Here is a 15,482-nt window from a genome sequence, read left to right on the forward strand (position 1 = left end):
AGTTGATTATGAGGAGACTTTCTCACCTATTGCCATGCTTAAGTCTATTCGCATCGTCCTGTCCACTGCCTTATATTATGACTATGAGATATGGCAAATGGATGTCAAGACTTCCTTCTGAATCGTAATCTTGAGGAGACCATTTATATGGTGTAGCCCGAGGGATTCATAGCCAAAGGTCAAGAGCAAAAGGTTTGCAAACAGAATCTGTCCATTTATGGGATTAAACAGGCATCTCGATCTTGGAACATAAGCTTTGATACTATGAACAAATCTTACGAATTTGACCAAATTATTGATGAACTTTGTGTCTACAAGAAAATCATCAATAGTTCAATAGTTTTCCTAGTGTTATATGTAGACGATATCCTACCCATTGGGAATGATGTAGTGTGAACCCCGAATCCTAATTTCTCTACTTGAGTATGTTCCCTACTAAGACTAGTGTGATGAGTAGGTGGAAACTAGTGTGGAATGGTAGAGGAAAAAGTGGAGATTTGAAGAAAAGAGGAAATTTGGAAGTTTAATTTTTGGGAAAATTTGGAAAATTGGCCAAGTATAAATTTTGTGTGTTGATGCATTGGAAGGGTGGTGTTGATGTGTTGGAAGAGTGGTTGGGGATATCATGCGCCTAAAGGAAGAAAGATGGAGGTGATGCATTGGAAGGCAGCCCATTAATCGAGCAGCCTCGGCAAGCACCCCTGCCATGCATCGAGCAGCCTCGGCCAGTGCCCATGACATGCGTCGAGCAGCCTCGGCCGAACACCCTGCCAATGCGTCGAGCGGGCACACCCATGTGATGAGCGCCTTGCTGAGCAACCATGCCGTGTGTCAAGGTGCCCTGCCATGAAGCCAAGTGCGCAGCCTATGCCAAGCGCCTATAATGCCGAGGGAGCGAGGATGGCTAGAACACGTCGCATGCCCATGGGCCTAAGCACCCAGCCAAGCACGCCCATGCATCGAGCAGCAAGCCCATGCAGCGTGCCTATGCGTTGGTGGCCAACACCATACGCTCATGCCATGCAAGCCGTGCAATGCTACCTAGTGAGCCATGCGTCGAGGATGGATGGTTACCCTATGCATTGGTGATGGTTAGCTCTTGCGATGGCTAAGTTGAATTTTCATGGTAGTGATTTGGCTTGCTATGCATTAACGATAGGCTATGCGTTGAGTATGGATTATGTGTTGAACATCCAAGAGTTGGACGCGTACAAAGGATGAGATCAGTAGAAGAACATCATCAAAACCATGTGTCTTCTTGGAAGGAAAGCCTTAAGCCTTAAGAATTTGAGGTGGTGGCATCTAATTGGAACCTCATGTGTTGGCTACACAGGAGGAAGACAATTAGCTTGCGATGATCACAACATTGCGTTGATGGGGTGAGAAGGAGACACTTGGCCATGCAGCCAAGTAAGTGGTGTCAACACTGGAGAAGGTTTGGACGCCTATAAATAGAGCCAAAAGACATCATTTTTATTTCAAAATTTAGAAATACAGTAAAAAGAGTGGGAAAGTTGAGCAAACCTTGCGTTGGAGCCAAATCCATGCGTTAGTCATAGAGGACGCATCAACTTGGGACGAGGAGTTCTCCCAATTTATTCATGCGTTTGGAGTGATTTCAATGCCACCTGAAAGTTCTGAAAGTCTAGTTTTCAGGGTAGGGCTGCCGGAGGAAAAGCTTGAAGGGATCGGGCTGGAATCTGAGAAGATAATAGAAGGGTTAGGCTGTCGGATCAGTTTGTGCCAATCTTGAAGATTCTATGATTTCGGCCACATCACGAGGCATTCTGAGCTCAAATTGTAGGGTAAGCTTCCTGAGACATTTTAGAATATGTTTGTAGAAGGAAGTATTTCCAAATAAGGTTCAAAACTATGGGCAATCAAAGCTGTAAGTTGAATCTGAATTTTAGGGGTGAAAAGGGAGCCCGAGGTAGAAAAGGGAGCTACTAGAGTGAAAAGCTCCTAAGCAATCAAGGTGAGTGGCTAAAACATTTTAGCTAAAACATTTGCTTAAAATGTTTGATTACAAAGTGTTATAGAAAGCATGTTTTAAAGAAGATTATTCTCATTCCAGCTAGTTTTACAAAGTGATTCCAAGCAAACCATGAGTTATGTTTTAAACGCATGCATGTGTGAGAAATTGTTGAAAAGCGATTTATATGTGTTAAATATACTCAGCATGTGTTAGTACCTTTAAAGCCATGTTTTTTTATGTGTTATACTTTACATGCTTTAAAGAGAAAGTCATTTATGACTAGTTTTACTTAAAACGCGATACCGAAGGACATTTGAGAAGGTATCCGCCCAACTAGATACTGTAGGACATTTGAGAAGGTATCTATTGGTACTGAAGGACATTTTAGAAGGTACCAAACCAACCAGATACTGAAGGACGTTTGAGAAGGTATCTGAGCAGAAGTACCTAAGGTATGACGGTAATCAGTATTGCCACGTGCACGTAGGTAGAGTCAGAAATTAAGCAAAAGGGTTCTCTCTTGACTAGTAGTTGGTGTTGGGATTGTTTTTACTCACAGTAGGGTTATCCTCAACTGAGAAAGAGTTTTACTGTTTTATGATTAAAACAGCTTTATATGTTCATCCTTGTAAAATGTTTATACTGCAGTACAAGTACTGTAGAAGCTTATATTTCAGTTAAACTCTGTATTGATATTTTTCATGAGAATCAATTATCTTTCTTAATTCACTCACTGAGCGCAAGCTCACCCCGTTTTCAAATGTTTTCTTCCCCTCCCCCCCTTCCCCCAACAGGTAGCGGTCAAATCCTCTGAAGATAGCTCTGCATCTGCTCTGCCACTGAAGGAATAAGAGATTTGTAACTCGTCGGTTTAGGTGGTTACTGTTAATATTGTACACATGTTACTGTTGTTCATATAGGGACTGAGGTTTTTGGGTTTTGAGACTTGTGAATCTAGTGTTGTAATGACTCTAAATATGTTATGTTTCTGAATTAATAAATTTTGGCCTAAAGACATTCCGCTGTATATAAGTTATATTTTGGTATTTGAGTTATTCTGCAAGAATTATTGGGCAATAAGTGTCAGCCAAAGGGTTGATAACTGCTGCAGTCACGCCCTTCTTTAGGCTAAGAGGGTGGTCTGGGGCAAGGTGTGACAACTTGGTATCAGAACAAAGGTTTACGTAAAATCTGGGAGAAGGTTGAGTATAAAGTTTGGATTGATACCAATTTGGTATCAGAGCAAAGGTATACGTGAACTTGATTATGGTTTGAGCTAGCATAAGGTTTTGGGTGAAAGAGAGAGTTCATGCATTAGATTAAGTCCCATAGATAAGTCCCTAACATGTGTACTTAATAATTAGGCAAAGATGCTTAGGTGAAGTGGCAAGCGGAGCAAGCAGACTGAGGAGAGGAATGTTGACCCTACCAGTGGAGGTTCTGAAGTTGGACGGGACCTAGATCCGAAGGGGAAAAGAGTTAGAGATGTAGTAGAGTAGGAAGAAACTTCTGAAAATGAGTCGAGTACACCAAGGGTAGGTGTATAACCCCAGATGGAAGATCGAGTATTCGATAGAATCACTCAAAGATTGGCGGCGAGTGAAGGATCGATTCAGAACGATCCAGAAATGAAATTCGTGGTCGAGAGGCTGAGAGCTTTAAGAGCCACGATGTTCGATGGAGCCACAGATCCAGTAGATTCTGAGATCTGGTGGGATTTGATTGAGAAATATTTTAAGGTTATAAGGTGCCCTGAGGACTGTAAGGTCGAGTTAGCGACATTCTTGCTGCAGAGAGGTGCTGAGAAGTGGTGGAAAGTGATAGAAGCCAGAAGGAATAGTTCGGAACCTATGACTTGGTCTGAGTTCAGACAGGTATTTGAGGATAAATACTACCCTAGTTCTTTTAAAGAAGCAAAGAGGGAGGAATTCCTTAGGCTAACTTAGGGAGTAATGACGGTTGCTGAGTATGAACAAAGATTTATTGAGTTATCTCAGTATGCCCTTCCGATCATCGCGGAAGAGAAGAAGAGGTGTAGGAGTTTGAGAATGGTCTAAGAAGAAAGATACGTACACCCATTACCTTTACATCTAATTGGGTGAATTTCACTCAGTTAGTTGAGACCGCTATCTGAGTAGAGCAGAGTGTAGCGAGGGAAGATGTACTCTAGCCAGGTGAAGGACAGTTTAGAATGCCTGGAGAAACGAGAAGTAAGAGATTTAGACCCTCGTTCTCTGGACAGTTAGGTATAAGAAGTTTTGGAGGCATGAGCCGTCAAAGTTCAGGTCGAAAAAGGTCAAAACCTGCAACTGGACCGAGTGGTAGATCAGTATCAGGTCGTGCTAGCGAGTCAGTAGCTAGTACAGGGAGGTAACCACTTTGTGTAAACTGTGGAAGGCCTCATACAGGAGTATGTGATGGCAATAGGAATGTGTGCTTCCAGTACGGACAAGCGGGGCATTTCAAGAGAGATTGTCCTCAGCTAGGTCATGGAGCACAGAGTGAGCAAAGAGAAGTTACACAGACTATAAACCAACCCAGAGCGACCGGAACTAAAGGTGAAGGATCTAGTGTAGCTAAGTAGAAAGGGGTAGCTGGACGACCTGAACAGCAACAGCAACAGCAGCAGGGTAGAGTGTACACTATGACATACCAGGAAATGGAAGAGGCTCCAGGTAACTGGTACGATAACTTTATGTAATCAATCCGCTTATGCATTATTTGATCCTGGTGCTACGCACTCGTTCATATCTAGCATGTGTGCATTACATATAGATAGAGTGCCTGAGTGTATGAATGAGGATTTGTTTATCTCTACGCCTGTAGGAGATACTCTAGTTGTACATGAGTATTACAAGAAATTCTTGGAAATCAGAGTTTATGGGTTGACTTGATTCCATTAGAATTACTAGAGTTTGATGTTATCTTAGGTATGGATTTTCTAAGTAAACACTATGCCACTATGGATTGTTTTAAAAGAGAAATAGTGTTTAGGAAACCAGGTGCAAAAGAAATAACCATGGTAGGAAGTAAAAGAATACTTCCAGGAAGCTTAATATCAACAGTAAAGGCTAGGAAATTGTTGAGTAAGGGATGTGAAGCCTATTTAGCCTATGTAGCTGTTTCACAGGATAAGAAACTGAAACCTGAGGATGTACCTGTGGTACAAGAATTCTTAGATGTATTCCCTAAAGAATTACTAGGTTTACCTCCTGACAGGGAAATAGAGTTTACTATTGAGTTAGTTTCGGGTACAGCACCTATATTCCAGGCACCATATAGGATGGCACCAATGGAATTGAAGGAATTAAAAGCTCAGTTACAAGAACTTGTAGATAAGGGGTACATTAGACTCAATGTGTCGCCTTGGGGGCGCCAGTCTTGTTTGTTAAGAAGAAAGACGGTACGCTTAGATTATGTATAGACTATAGACAGTTGAATTAGGTGACCATTAAGAATAAGCACCCATTGCCTCGTATAGATGATCTCTTCAATCAGTTAAAGGGGGCCACAGTATTCTATAAGATAGATTTGAGATCAGACTATCACCAGTTGAAGGTGAAAGGCACAGATGTTCCAAAGACTGCATTCAGAACTAGGTATGGACATTTTGAGTTCCTAGTAATGTCGTTTGGATTGACAAATGCTCCTGCGATATTTATGGACTTGATGAATAGGATATTTCATCATTATTTGGATCAGTTTGTGATAGTTTTCATAGACGATATACTAGTGTATTCTAGTAGTGCCCTAGTTTATTGTTTTGTACATATTTTTATCTTGTACACCTACTCGCTTTAGGACAAGTGGGAGATTTTAAGGTTGATGTCTGAAATCTCGTAGGGTCGTAGGATACTATAGTTTGTAAACACGTGTATAAACTAACATTTGTGATGTAATAATATGAGATATTTTCTTCACCGTTGTCTATGAAATATGAGATTTTTTAGTTGCATTAAGCACAAACCAATAAACTAAGATCCCTGGTTATCGTTGTAATTTAAGCATGTATGTGGAGGCATATAAGTGAATCATGCCTTAAGTGATAACCTAAATGGTCTGTAGTATATGGATAAAGGAGGGAAACCTTATCCTTGTGACATCACGGATATGACCGCCTTTGTAGATATTACAAGTGTTGTAAGGTGCTACAGATGGTTTGGTCCTGATCATTCATGTGGAGACATGTGAGCGGAGGTATCCTATACAAAGGAGTTTGTATAAGACCAGACCACGAAATGTTTAGTCTCGTTATATAACGTCGTTCATGAGAGAGATTTTCATTTCACTAGGATGACCATAGGTAACATGACCTTAATCCTGAGTGAGTTGGGAACTCCTGCCTATGAGGGAAGTCCTTCGATTTGCATGGGTGCGAGTGGCCAGACGAAATTCATTCCTTCCCCGAAGTAGGGGTAAGTAAATAGATTGCTCCCTTAAGGGCTGATTCCAACGCTTGAACTATGTAGCGCCACACATAGGACTATGATGTATTGTTCATTAGAGGAATCAATGGTACTTAAGGAGTTAGATGCAACTATAGAGGCAAAACGGTAAATTGGCCCAGCTATACATACGAGCAATTTGTGATGGGTTATCGTATTGTTGATTAGTTATATCCAATGGACACAGAAGTATATCTATAGTGAGAAGAGTGCAGTTGTCGATCTTTAGTGGAGTGCCCGACAGTTAACAGATGGTGGATATCGTGATTAAAGAGTTTAGTCAGTTATTCACATACTGTTGGAGCATCAAGTTACAGGTCCATAAGGTCCCCTTGGTAGCTCAATGGATTCAAGTTGAGAATTAGCTTTTTAGGTTAGTTTGAAGTGTTAAAATTAAAAAGAGGGATTTTGATTATATATGATATAATTAAATTGGTTCAATTATATGTGATATAATTGATTTGATGTATTAGATACATTAATTAAAGGAATTGATATAAATAAAATTTATATTAAATAAAGAAGAAAAGAACTATGGATTAAACATTACATATGATGTGATATTAAAATTATAGGTTATAAATATAATATGATAAGTTAGTTATAATAAAAAAAAATTATGAGATAATTATTTTAGTTGGTTATTTCTTTTCTCCATTAACCATGCAAGTGGGAGGATAACTTCAGTTTTCAATAACTGAAGAATAAAAATGAAAAGAGTTTTCATTTTTTGACGAATCGCTTGATTATCACATTATAATCGATCGAGCGAAAGAAAGCTATACGATAGCCCTTTCAAGAGACTAAACAATCGAGCGAGAGGATGTTAGACGATTGCTCACGAGAGTGAGAGATTGCTAGACGATTGCTCACGAGAGCGAGAGATTGCTAGATGACTGAGTACCCACTGTTTATGCGGTGGATTAAACCTTTACAAAATTCATGTGTAGCTCGATCGTATACATCGTCCTTCCTTCTACCAAATTTACATAGAGCTCACACCTCCTGGATTCTCACTCCGAGAATATCAAGGTTATCAAGTGGTAGTGTCGAGGGTTGTCATTCGAGGATCAGACTGTTCGTGATTAAACTGGGTGTTCGTTACATTCGTGATCGTTGAGACTTTGCTGGGATGCTTGACCAGTGTAGATCGAGGGGATACGTGAAGAAGAGTTCTTCAAAGGTATGTCTCTCAATTCCCTTTATGTTTTAGTAAAAAAGCATGCTGTAATTTTCTCTATAATGCATAACTATTCTTGTATATTTGTGAATGCGTTTATTCTTTCACAATGGGCTTGGAAAGATTTTGTTTCTGCTCACTGGTTCTCTTGAATAAGAGTTCCTTTAGGGAGATGCTCTTCTGACGGGTATATCCCGACCAAACTCCCGATGACTAGTTTATCTTCGGGAGTGGATCTCCCGACGTGTTTGTGACCATTTCCCAATGATTTTAAGTGTAGGGAAAAAGGGTGTTTTCTTGTTGTCTGCATAATACTAATAATTTTTTTTACCGAATTACCTCCTTTCGTTTGTTTGCTTCGGTAAATGTCTCCTTTGAAGATTCATCCATTAGAATCATATTTATATAACATCTATTATATCCATAATAAATATATATTATATGTTATATATTATATATTTATATAGAGAGGATACATATAGTAGGAACTTCTATTTAGGAACTTTTAGTGATTGAATAAGGAAAGAGAAGACGACTACTTTAGTTTTGTACTTTACTAGATAAGGTATACCAAGAAAAAAGCCTATTTGAGAATGTTTACAATGAAAGTTATCAAATATCTTCGTTTCTTAAACTCTAGCTTATTCACAAATCAAATACAGTTAGTCATTCCTATATCCATGTGATTTACTAGTGCATTTGATTTGCATTGGGTTATGGTGGAGTTTTTAACCAGTTTCATGTCACAATTTTGACTCCAAAAATTTACTAGAATTAGGTAGGCATCCCAAGAAGAAGAAGTATTACTAATTTCTTTATTTTGTATGGGAAAATAGAAAATTTTTCATATGTAATTCATCTACAAAGATAAGACATTGATGATGAATGAAATCAAGTGGCCAGTTACAAACAACACAAACAATAATGATGAAAAGAAAACAAGTCTATTTTTGAATTATTAATAATATAGGGCTATATAGACTCGAATTGTAGACTTTCTCGGAAAAACAAATCAAACTTTATTATGATCAAAATGATTTGAATTGTTTCAAAGACCCAACATGTATTTTTTTACATTGGGCTCTTTCTTTAACTACTATAAATATATGTTAGTTTACCATATTTATTCTTGATAGAAAGAAAGGGAGATGGTTCCATGTGCTCTGATTCATTCTATTGATTCGAATCTCGGAGCACTACCAAAGTGTTTCAAAGAAGGGTTATCTTAACATAGGTATGCTTCTGACCTAAATCAACTTAAGTTAAATGGAATCTCTATCGTCTGGCTACTACTTAAAGAATAAAATATGAAACTTCATATACCTTAAAGTTGTTCATAAGATAGGACGAAAGATAATTTTTTTTGAGGTCCTGATACTCATTATACCTAGCATTGAATAGACTGGGTATTCACCTTATCAATATCTCAAATCAATGATGGATTTTTTTTAGTGCCTAAATGGGGTACTCGAATCGAACTGAACTGTTTGTCAAGCTACTATTCTCTTGTTTTGTTCCAAAAAGTAATAGAGTAAGACATAGATTTCTCAATAAGATCAACTTTTTTTATTACATGATATACATCTCTGAAAAACATTGGTGCGCGTGTAAACAAAGTTCTCTACCAACTGAACTATAGCCCTTGTATTTGTGATACATATCTTATCATTAGATAATTTCTTGTCAAGATGAATATTCTATGATTTATTTTGTTGATTTGTTTCATTGGTATTGCTTATCAATAATTTAGATTTATAATCTATCGATGTGATGTGATCAGGTCCATATGTTTTTCTTTGTGATGATAAATGACCTACTTAACTCAGTGATTAGAGTATCGCTTTCATACGGCAGGAGTCATTGGTTCAAATCCAATAGTAGGTAGAACTTACTAGATACCATTGCTTATGTGGTATCTTATAAGTTTTTCTACTCAACTTTGTTCTAGTGATTTTCTAGGAGACCTGTATTTGGTTCGTTCCAAAATGGTTCTATCATTTTTGTATCTGCAATTCAATATAATTCAAAATAAATAGATATATAGATATACATATTTGCCCCTCTTTCTATTTCTTTCATAGTAAAATTTTGAATACTTAAACGATCGATTTTTTTTTCATCTTAGCTTCCATATTTCAGAATGAAAATAGAGAAATGCTTCACTATCATCTTAATTGCATTTATTTGGTTTGGATGGCACCTTTTCATTTTTTTTAAAAAAAAAAATTATGCTTACCCCATCCTTCGGACAAATCCTCTATAACATAACTAAAAATAACTTTATTATTCGATAAATTATTTAATATCGAATTCTAATATTAATAGAATAGCCATTAACCAATTATTCTATAATCCATTATATATAAAAAAATAAATATAAGAAATTTCAATATCAATATAAAATATAAAAAGAGAAATTCAAAATTATGTAATGAAAGTAATATTTTCATTTCATTTAAATAGACACATTCAAATAATATAGTAAATAAATAAATAAATAATGAAAAGAGTAAATAACTAAAAAACCTAAAATAAAAATAACCAAAAATTAGAAAAATAATAAGAATTTAAAATTTCATGTGAATTCAAAACAAAAATTTATTATCTAAGACTATTATTAAATCAAGAAAATTTACACCTTAAATTCTTATTGTAATAAATGAAATCAGATAAGATTTTTATTGGAAACACTCAAATCTCCTATTTTTTCCCTTTAATTTAATTTAAAAATGGAAAGATAAAGAGTTTTTTACCCATGATAAATATTTTGTAAAAAATATTACATTGAATTGAAAATTGATTCTATTTTTTCAATCTTGATGGTTGAATAATAATAGGTTATTATGATTTCGAGAAAGCCGCTATGGTGAAATCAATAGACACGTTGCTTTTAGGAAGCAGTTGTAAAGCATCTCGGTTCGAGTCCAAGTGGCGGCATGCCATTTTTTATTATAAAAAATTTCTATAATATAATTAATTCAAGTTCTGCACTATTTAGTCACGTTCCTAACTTCCAAATAATGAATCTATGAATATGGTAGAGGAGCGAAAGTGGCCGGCAGCAGTGTAGAGCTAGTGGGAGTAAAGCTCACACACACTAGCTGATGTAGGATGGATGAAAAGCCAATGGTCTACTAAAGCTCAATAAACACAGACGAATCCAGAAATGATACGTGTATATATTTCATAGAAACAGGAAATCAAAATAGTTGATAAGATAACGAGAAGACATGGAAATAATGGTATTGTTTCAATAAATTGGCTAAAGAAGATATGCCTTATTTGCAAAATGGAATACTTGTTTATATGGTTTTCAATCCATTATGAGTCCCCTCATTAATGAATGTAGGACAGATATTTAAGTCCCATGGTCGGTGAAAACTTTACTACAAAAAAGCAAAGAGCTCTTGCCTTCAACTCAAAAAAGAACAGAACGTTCCTTCCGCAATGCAAGGCCGATATGTTTCATAACAGCCAAGGATGAATTTGATCCATTAGGTTCTTCGATTTATTCGGAAAAGAAATGAGAGACAAGAAAACATCTTTGATTACGATTAAAAGGAACAATCTCAAATAGACCAAGATCCAATTTCGGGTCATTTCTTGGTGAACATGATTTTCCATAATCTCTTTAATCCCTTCGTTTATGTGCCAAAATAAAGAGAGATTTGGTAGGAAAGTGGAAGAGACTTTTTTGTATATAATAATTAAAGGGAGTGGGAAAGCTCCTGTAATTCTTTGGAAAAGCCTGGTTCTCTTTGTTTTCGAGCTTTCATTCCTCAATCCACTGTTTCGTTCTTTCATATACCTCCCCACCAATAGATAGAGACAAATAGGAATAACCGAACCACGTCTACAAAATGCCAGTACCATGCAGCTGCTTCAAAGCCAACGTGATATTCCTTGGTCAGATGACTAAGATATTGGCGAATACCAAATATGATCAAGAAAAGATAGCTATAATCACATGAAAACCATGAAAGCAAATTGCTAAGAAAAAGATAGAACCATAAATACTATCCAAAATAGTGAAGGGTGCTTGATAATATTCCATTCCTTGAAAGCCTGTGAATACTAGAGCCAGTGAAACGGTAGCTACTAAAGCGTAAACTGCTCGTTTTTCCTTCCCCGCGAGTATAGCATGATGAGCCCAAGTTACGGCTGCTCCGGATGAAAGGAGAATAGGGGTATTAAGAAAAGGGATTTCTAAAGGATCTAAAACCCCAATTCCTTTTGGGGCCCAAATACCTCTGATCTCTATCGTAGGTGCCAAATAAGAATGAAAAGAAGCCTGAAAAAAAGGAACATAACCTTTGATACGATAAACAAAATAAAACCATATCGAGGTCTTAATTGTATGACTTTGGTATGATGTCCTTCCCACATGGATTCACGTAGAACATCAAGCCACCATACAAACATGGTATATAGGATAAATATGAGGCCTAAACTTAGAAGTGTTGCACCCCTTAAAATAAGTGCATGTACATCACACCTCCTACGGTGGTTGCCAAAGCTCCGAGTGAACCCGAAATAGGCCATGGACTTGGATCTACCAAATGATAAGAATGCCTCTAAGATTCAATCATAAACCACTTTGCCTCGATTGTATATAAACCCCCTTCACCCCACACGCTAAAATGGTAAAGAAGGGCTCTTTGGCGTCTCATTTTCTTTCTATCTGACAATACAAAAAAATAGGAAGGGATGGTTCATTCATTGCATTGATAGATGTCTAACTAGAAAAAGATATCTCTATTACTTTGAGAGGAGATTCTCGTTGGTTTGATCGACAAACTACGTGAAAAAATGGACCTTCCTTCTTTCGTTGATTTTCAGCAATCATTTTTGTAAAGTAACAATTCTCCTCAGTTTGGTTTCAGAAAACTTGTTAGTTATGGATTAGTGCGTTCTGCGCCACCGGTGGTCTAAAATGAAAGGCGCTTGGTTGATCTCTCTGGTTGAGGCAACATTCATTTATTCAACATTACACGTGGGAAGGGCTTACTCTCCTCGACTTGGTTTTGCTCCCTTCCCCCACTATTCCTCCCTATTATAAAGAGCGATTAACTCTCTTGCTAATCTTTCTTAATGCCCATCTTTGCGTGGCAATTTGAAAAGGGGTAGGGTAAGAATAAATAAAAAAAAATGAAAAGGTTTCATCCAAACCAACTACAATTGAGATGATAATGAAGCATTTCACTGTTTTCATTCTAAAAGGTGGAAGCTAAGACGAAAAAAATAATCGACCGTTTAAGAATTCAAACTTTCACTAAAAATAAATAGAAAGGGATATGTCTATATATCTATCTATATTGAATAATATTGATTTGCAGAAACATAAATGATAAAATCATTTTAGATTAGACCAAATACGGATCTCCTAGAAAATCACTAGAACAAAGTTGAGTAGAAAAACTTATTAGATACCATTGCTTCTATGGTATCTAATAAGTTCTACCTACTATTGGATTTGAACCAATGACTCCCGCCGTATGAAAGCGATACTCTAACCACTGAGTTAAGTAGGTAATTTATCATCACAAAGAAAAAAAAATGGGCCCTATCACATCACATCGATAGATTATAAATCGAATATTATTGATAAGCAATACCAATGAAACAAATCAACAAAATAGATCATAGAATATTCATCTTGACAAGAAATTATCTACATGATAAGATATGTATCACAAGCATAAGGGCTATAGCTCAGTTGGTAGAACATCTCGTTTACACGCGCGCCAATGTTTTTTAGAGAAGTACATCATGTAATAAAAAAATTGATCTTATTGAGAAATCGATGTCTTACTCAATTACTTTTAGGGAACAAAACAAGAGAACAAAATAATATAGTTATATTTTTCCTAAGTTAAAAATGATAAAATAATAATTTGTTATCTATATTTCAAGAAAAAAATGAAAATAAACGAAGAAACAAGAAATAAGAAACAAAAAGTTATCTTTAAAATGTACATGATGAGAAATAAAAACAAGAGAAGTTACAAAACAATTGTGTTTATTTGGAAAAACTAAAAAGTATGCAACAAGAAACAAAAAAATGAACATTACCAAAAACATCCTTCATCCATGCCCAAAAAAAAAAATTCTCTAGAGTAGGGAAAATGCAATGAAAAGTTATGTAATATGAGCCTAAAAGGGAAACACAACAATCAATAACTTCAAAAGCTCTAATAAATAAGGCTAGAGGCTTTTGGGATAATAGATTGATAGGCTACTAAACATTATTGTATGTTTAACTCTGAAGGACGAGTATAGTTTAATTAACAACTTAAATAATGAACAATTTTGTTTAATTAGTTAGTAAAAACTAACATTAAGCATTAGTTTTTAATCAAGGCTAATTAAATTAAACTAGAATTACACCAACTATATTTTAAACAAGGATTTATCATCCCTCTTAGGGCCCTAAGGGCCTTGTCTTCATGTGAACTTTAGTCTATCATTCCTGAAAAGGAAGAGTATAGGCATATGAGATAAAGAAAATCATTGTGATCATAAAAATGAAATAATTAGGGAAGAGCTATGAAAAAACCAAAACAAGCATGAAGATTATTGGAGAGAATGGTTTGAGAAAATTAAGAAGACAAAAAAAAAAAAAAAAAAAAAAAAAAAAAAAAAAAAATCACTCCCTTCTAAAAACTGAACAATTTCTAGAAATAAACATTGAAAAAAATAATAAAATTCGCAAAAAAAATAATGGAGAAATCTACAAATTATAGCAATAGTGGTTGCGTATGTTCTTATTGTTTTTTTCATTTGAGAGTGGGTGGATTATTTGAATGATAGAAGACGTATGTCCTTAACTTAGTTGAGCTATCCTTGGTTGATAATGGTGGATGTATTATTGCAACAATTCTCCATTCTATAGAAATTATTAAGTTTTACTATAAATAATGTTTTATTTGTCGATAAATTTGGACTGACGAAATAGGTCAAAGGCCAAAGAAATATCACGAAAAATAGGTCTTAGATAAATGGACTTAGGTTGGAATAAGGATGAAAATATCCGTTGATATGTTGATATATCTATATATCAAAGAGTTCGACATCGATATTAAATATGTATGGGATATCTCTAACTTCTTTTTTAATGCTTTTAAAATATATATAAAAAAAAAATCATCTATTTAGACCAATATGAATAGAAATACTAACAACGATATTCATAATTTAGTTTCAGAGTAAAAATAACTTAATTATTAATCTAAATAGATTTTATAAATTTTGTGAGTTACAGAAATATTTGCCAATATCGATATTTTATCGATATATCTGTCAAATTAGAATCTCGATATCAATATTTTATTCCTTGAGCATCCAAGGTCAACTAATGATTGAACTAATACGAGTAAATCCCAACTCGTTTAAGATTAAGGAAAATCCATATCCAGATTAGGAGAGGATTAGGATGAACCTTAGGTCAATTCTTCAATAAATATATTATTATAGCTTCATATGCAGTAACTTGAACTTCTGAGTTCTTCTCTATTCTAAAGTTTTCATCTCTTTGGCATCTTGGGTCATTTTCTTTGTTAACAGGTTCTATTTTTTCACAAATTTATTATTGTTGTCTCGTGAAGGTAAATTAGAAGTGCATTTTCCCTTGTCTGAATTTTGGAATCAACACCTTCAATTTTCAAATGTTATGTTTTAATCTTTAAGGTTCCAGTTGATAATAATTTGAGGCTCGTTTGATAACTACTTGATTTTAATTTTTAGTTTTTAGTTTTTAAAAATTAAGTCTATAAATATCCCTCCGCCTCTAGTTTTATTGTTTCGTTATCTACTTTTTTACCAATATTTTCATAAACCAAGTCAAAGTTTTGAAATTCAAAAAAAGTAGTTTTCAAATATTTGT

The 15,482-nt window shown here is 35.4% G+C and overlaps 1 non-coding gene and 1 pseudogene across 1 annotated transcript; both read right to left on the minus strand.

The window, feature by feature from the left end:
• Positions 1 to 11,290: 11,290 nt before the first annotated feature.
• On the minus strand, positions 11,291 to 12,189 carry LOC120089863 (annotated as a pseudogene).
• Positions 12,190 to 13,058: 869 nt separating this feature from the next.
• TRNAM-CAU lies at positions 13,059 to 13,131 on the minus strand. The gene has a single exon. It is a non-coding gene; the product is annotated as a tRNA-Met (tRNA).
• Positions 13,132 to 15,482: the final 2,351 nt, after the last annotated feature.

This window comes from Benincasa hispida, chromosome 1 (assembly GCF_009727055.1).
Source record: "Benincasa hispida cultivar B227 chromosome 1, ASM972705v1, whole genome shotgun sequence".
NCBI lineage: Eukaryota > Viridiplantae > Streptophyta > Magnoliopsida > Cucurbitales > Cucurbitaceae > Benincasa > Benincasa hispida.